Source organism: Corylus avellana, chromosome 2 (genome assembly GCF_965113065.1).
Source record: "Corylus avellana chromosome 2, dhCorAvel1.hap1.2, whole genome shotgun sequence".
NCBI classification, from domain to species: Eukaryota; Viridiplantae; Streptophyta; class Magnoliopsida; order Fagales; family Betulaceae; genus Corylus; species Corylus avellana.
In genome coordinates, this window is record NC_142491.1 from 12,533,124 (window position 1) to 12,539,663 (window position 6,540).

Below are 6,540 nucleotides of genomic sequence, written 5' to 3' on the forward strand. Positions count from 1 at the left end.
AGAAAGGGCGAGACCAAGCGCTACAAGAAAGAAAGAACACAAGAGATAGCGGACTTTAGAAATTAGTTTCAAAAGATATACTAGTGGTGTTAGTCATATTGGAGCAACTGGATTCCTTCATACCACTTTTAGCTTCAGTCTAGAGGTAAGTAAATTCACTACCCCTTCTAAAGTTACTTCATGTCATGCTATTTATATATTCTTGTATCAAATTGTAAGTGATTATTTTATTTACGTCTTATGAAGTTATGTTGCATGCATGAAGGATTTCTAAAAGAATTATCTAGAAAGTTTCTATTTGTTTAAATGCTTTCTAAGCACAACAAGTTTATATTTGGAAAAGTTTCTATTTTAAGAAAAGAAAGTTGAGAAATGATGATGATTATAAGAAAGAAAAATGATGATAAACCCTCCTACATGTTGTCCTAAGATGCATCAAAAGAAGTACAAAGAAAAGTACAAGAGATGAGATAAATGTTTATGAAATGAGGGCACATGTATGGAGGAGAGTATTTTTTGGCCCCAAGATAAGATAAGATGAGAGTTCGGTACCGATACTCGGATGGAGGCGAAACCACTGAAGGAGGCTATGCCAGAAGGTGGTATTCCATCAACAGACCGTTGAGTGCACCAAGAAAAAGAGTTAATTGACGGTCGGGCATGGCTGAGGCCACAGTTCAGTGCCATGGTCACAAGGACCCGCAACCCTCGTGCACAGGGGTAATAGTGTACATGGGCCTTATTATGAGAAAATGATACTATATTTTCAACGATGATATGCTATGATGATTTACAGAGATGATTTATAAAGATTATTTATAATGATGCATTATGATGATGATTTATAAAGATGATTTACAACGATGATCTATTACTAGATGTAATAGTATGTATATGTTACGGGAGATGCAACCGTACATACAGATATTATTATGGCTAGAATTATATTTATTTGCGAAAACGATTTTCAAAACTGAGAACAAGGAGTAAAACTATTTATGGTTATGGATTTTACTTGCTGGGCCCCCTTTGGGCTCATTCAGTTTTATTTCTTGTTTTCAGGTAGAAAGGATGCTGGAATAGGAGGCCGGAATGGGGTGGGAATAATTATTAATTTTCAAAGTCTTTTCATATAAGTTATTGTAACGATATGATATTCCGCAACTAAAGTTTAATGTTTTCTAATTTCGCTTGTAATAAAATCTCTTGAATAATGTTTTATACATTTTTCGTATCCTATAAAATCAAGTACTCTGATAGACCTTATAGATCTTTGCAAGAACTTTTGTTGTAAAAGAAGAAAAGTGGCAAACTCAGCCTTAACGGGCTGGGGATGTTACAAATCCTAGCTTGTAAATTGTAATTACTCCTCGCCGAGCTGGGCCCTTTTTTATTTATTTATTTATTTATTTTTTTGTGAGGAATAGAAGCTTGTAATGGTAAGAATTTTTTTATGTGAATAGTGATTCCTATGTAAATTAGCCAATTAGGGCTGTCAATTTTGACACGACCCGACAACTCGACACGAAATTAGTGAATTTGGGTTTTCATTAAACGGGTTTGGGACATAAACAGATTGATCTGTTTATTAGGGTCTGACGGGTCGTGTCACGGGTCACCCACGGGTGACCCGCCAGACCCGTTTATTATTATTATTATTTTTAAAAAAAAATTTGTTTTAACCTAAAGGAAAAACCGAAAAAAGTGAAAAACGCATCAGACGATCCAGACCCGTGTTGCAAACTTGCAGTCTCCTCCACTCCACTCTCCAGATTGGCAGATCCAGACGGACCAGACCTCTCGGCCTCTCATCGGCCACCGCTCACGCCACGCCTAGTCCTAGTCCTCAGTCCTCACGCTCATCGCTCACGGACCAGACCTCTCGGCCTCTCACCACTCCATTTTTCCTTTGTTTCTCACTTTCTCCACTGCCGCTCTCTCTCTTGCCGCCGACATAACAGATCAAGCATCAAAGGAAGCCATGGCAACGGTGGCTGAGAAGGCACCCATTACTGCAGAAAGGAAGGTTCGAGCTGATTTGGAGCCTAAGCTCCCCAAGCCCTGTAATCTACTCTTCTTTTCCCTTTTCTTCTTAATCCATCTCTTTTCATATTGATTTTTAAGTGTATTTCTTCTTCTTCATACTTAAAACTATTATTATTATTATTTTTTTTTTTTAAAAAAAAAAAAATCACTCTTTTAAGTAAATGGGTTGTGTTGATCCGGTACGACCCATTATTTTAAACTGGTCCCACGGGTCGTGTCGGGTGACCCGTGAGAATTCCCGTGCCGTGTCGTGTCGTGTCGGGGGGTCCGACCCATTTATTAACTCATTATACATCTGATTATCTATTATTTTTTATATCATTTAAAATTTTATTTTTTTACTCATTTTATTTTTTATTTATTTCTTTTCTAATGATTGTATTCTTTCAACGGTATTTTTTCTAAACGATCTTTTTTAAAAAATAGTTATATATTTTTCTAACCTATTAAACTCTCAATATATACTGTGCAATGATGTGTATCTACATATTAATCAATGACAAAAATCATTACTTCAAAGAGGTGAGAAAGACGGGAGACACAAAAATCGTCAGAGACAAATAAGAAACAAAAAGAAGAAAATATTAAAGAAAGAGATAAAGTGAAAGAAATAGTAAAAACTAAATTATATAGATATGTAAACTATGCATAGTACATGTAGCATGACACTATACACAAATGCATCTAAAATTTTAAAATGCATTTAATCTATGTAGGGGTAAGTTTATTTATTTATTTAATCATTTTGTGTAAAAATGCAATATGACTAATCTAGAAATTATTGTTTTTTCCTAGAACAAAAAGGGATACAGAATACAAAAGTAGGCTGAGCTCCTAAACTCTACTTTAATACCAGTATTTGGCTCCTCTCCATTTGAACCGTAGAGAGTCGCAGTCCCTTTCAGGGGTTGAGATTTTTTTCTGGTGGGAGACATATTGGCTATTGGCAAAGGAAAGCCCTGCACTGTAGCTGGAACGGCACTGTTCCAGCTACAGTGCGGGACTGACATTTGACCAGCTTTTTCATCTTTTTTTTTTTTTTTTTAAAAGCAAAATATTAAAAAAAAAAAAAAAAAAAAAACAAAGGGGAAAGATGGGGTGGTTCCAGCCACCCCTTGGCCAAAATGGGGTGGCCGGACCACCCCATTTTTGGCCAAGGGGGTGGCTCTGGCCAATCTGGGGGTGGTCGAACCACCCACGTGGGCAAGGGGGTGGTCCGGCCACCCCCTTGGCCCAAAAAAAAAAAAAAAAAAAAGGATCGGTGCATTTGGGGGTGGCCAGACCACCCCCAAGGGGCCGGGGGTGGTTTCGGCCACCCCATACGGCCGGTATGGGGTGGCCGAAACCACCCCCAGCCCCGGACCACCCCCAAATGCACCGATCCTTTTTTTTTTTTTTTTTTTTTTTTTTGGACCAAGGGGGTGGCCGAACCACCCCCTTGGCCACGGGGGTGGTTCGACCACCCCCAGATCGGCCAGGGGGTGGCTCCAGCCACCCCCTTGGCCAAAAATGGGGTGGTCCAGCCACCCCATTTTGGCCAAGGGGTAGCTGGAACCACCCCATCTTTCCCCTCTGTTTTCTTCTTCTTCTTTTTTTTTTTTTTTTTTTTTTAAGCATTTTGCTTAAAAAAAAAAAAAAAAATAAATAAAAAAGCTGGCCAAATGTCAGTTCCGCACTGTAACTGAAACAGTACCGTTCCAGCTACGGGACTTTTCTTTACCAAACATAGCTATTCACATGGGTTCACGTGAATAAAGCTGTTGGAAAGAGACAATTCACAGGGGTCATTATTTCCTTTGATGCTAATGAATGCTTTTGTCAGCCCACTTGTGCTTGTCTTTTCTTGCCTTTTTTTCAAAATTAGCTTTTTCTACTTTTGAATCTTTGATGCCTTTCACACCAGCCGCAGTAAATTTAGGACAATTTTTTTTTTTTTTTTTATCGAATTAGCTGAGAGCGTTGCACATTTTGTACAAAAGTGACTTTTTTTTTTTTGCCACGAATAAAAAATTAATACATCAGTTAATTTTTTAGACTTATACTTAAAATAAAAATTTAACTACATCAGATTATACTTTAGATAAAATAAAAAATTAATTTAAAAAAAAAAAAAAAAAAAACAAAATTGAAGGGATTACTGGCTGGCCACCCTCCCCCACTTTGGGTGTGGCCGGCCTAGGTGTAGCCAGCTAACCACCCCTTTAATTCTGTTTTTTTTTTTTAAAAAAATAATTTATAAACAATTAATTTTTTATTCTATATGTGATATAATTTGGTGTAGTTAAACTTTTTTTAAAAATTTAAGTTTGGTAAGTTTGACTTAAGTATCAACTTCTTATTGGTTATACAAAATGTTATACAAAACTAACATTTTGTTCATACTCCCTATATAAACTGTTCTCTAATTTTAAAGTTATATTTGCCTTGAGGATGTGTTTAGCAATAGACCTAGAGCATTCCTATCGGCCGTCAGACTATTTTTTTTTTTTTTTCTTTCATTACTTTTTCTATATATGGAAAAATTTAAAAAAAAATCACAAAAAATTTGGTGCATCAGTTTTTCTATTGCTTTCTAAATATTGTGAATGCTAAAGTCACGTTTAATGTGTAGGGAATTAAAAGAACATTTTTATATATTATTTTAATATAAATATTTATATTTCTTCTATTCTCTTTCATCTTTTTTATTTTTATTATAAATTTTATTGGAATTTTGTAAAAATTTGGAAATAGGTATGTAACTTGTATTTTGTAAATAAATAATATTTTAATAGTATAAGGAAAAGTAAGAAAAGTTATTGTAAAGTATATTTGTATAGAGAAACAAAAAGTAATTTTATTCTCTAAACTTAAAAAAAATCAAAGGAGAGTTGCCGTTAGTGCTCTAAATCACTAAAAATCACAAAAAAATAGTCTTCAACACCTTCATCTAAATATTGATTTTGATTTAGTGAATGAACGGTAAGTACTATTCACTCACTCAATGAATAAAAAATAATATAACTTTTCTCTCTCGTTTTCTATTCTTTGAAGAAAAAAAAAAGTTAAAAAAATAAAGAAATATTTTGAAAAAATAACATTTAAATAAAATAATGAAAGCTAATAGTTGAAACAATGAGCTTTAAAAAGTAGGTAGTTAAAATAAAAAGAAGTGTACTTTTGCTATTTTGGTGAGTACAATTTGATGAGCATGCTAATATTGATCTTGCATAAAAGTCTCATTTTTTTTTTAAAAAAAAAAAAAATTAAGAATTCTTATTTTTTATATTGTATCAATTACTTTTTATTATATTTTATTATAATTTAAGTAAAAAACTCATTACAAAATATTTTTTTTTTCACTTTTTATATAAAATATATTTATAACTTCTATTTACTTTATATCACATTAATCACTTTTAAACTAAAACCAGAGGCGGAGCCAAAGTTATACTTTATGGGGGTCAAATTTTTTTTTAATGAATGAAAAAAAAATTAAAGTTGAACTAAAATATTAAAAAAATAACTAACGAAAGAAATAAAATAATTCAATAAAATTTATTTATTGTTTAAAATATGTAAAGGTAACGTTACTTTATTCAATTATCTTCGACAAGTCCTCATAATTGGTTGACAATGTCTTTTTTTGTAAATATACGCTTCAAATTTATGACCGGATGGTAATCAAAATTTGTTTTTCTTAAGCAAAGATCTACTAGCATATTTGTTAAATCTATTGCGGTATGAGCTCATTTAGAAATTGATTGGATCTTAATAGAATTATTGTTTTTCTTTATAATCTCAAGTAATTACAATTATATATATATAAGCAATCTAAATATAAAATCTTAATTCCTACAAGCACTATTGTCATAGTTGGAAGGATTCACTTTAAGCCAAGAAATAGATGTGTCAGACTAATACTAGAGAATTGCCCATTTATTAACCAAACAAATTAAGACCAAATGTTATTGGGTTTCGATGAAAAACCTTGTTGGAGATATTTACATAGCTGGCTTTGCTGATGACAGAAAAGGCCAACAAGAAAACATCTCTTATAATCCTCCTGCTTTGTATTCACCAACATAGGGAATTACATAATTTTGTTTTCTATGAAAACTAAACATGTAAAGGGTGTGTGGGGCTGAAAACAAAAACACCAAAAAAAAAAAAATCTAATTCAACTTCCTAATGCTTAATTTTTACCAATTAATTTATCAATCTATAATATAAATTTCCAAGTCGGTTCAAATAAATTGGAAAGGAGCCGGGTCCTTAAAGTGAAAGGACAAAATTGTCATTTCATATATTTATGGACAATTTTGTCCTCCCACTTTAAAGGACCCGCTCCTCTCCAGTTCATTAGATCCTTAAAATGGTGAATCTTGTGATGCCTAGGCTCTACAGTGGTTATTGTTTGTCTTCTCTCGATATTTATTTTCTGCAACGATCTATGGGGTGCAGTTTTTCTATTATTTTGGTTTTCGATTTCTTGTAGTTGTTTTCTAAGGTTTT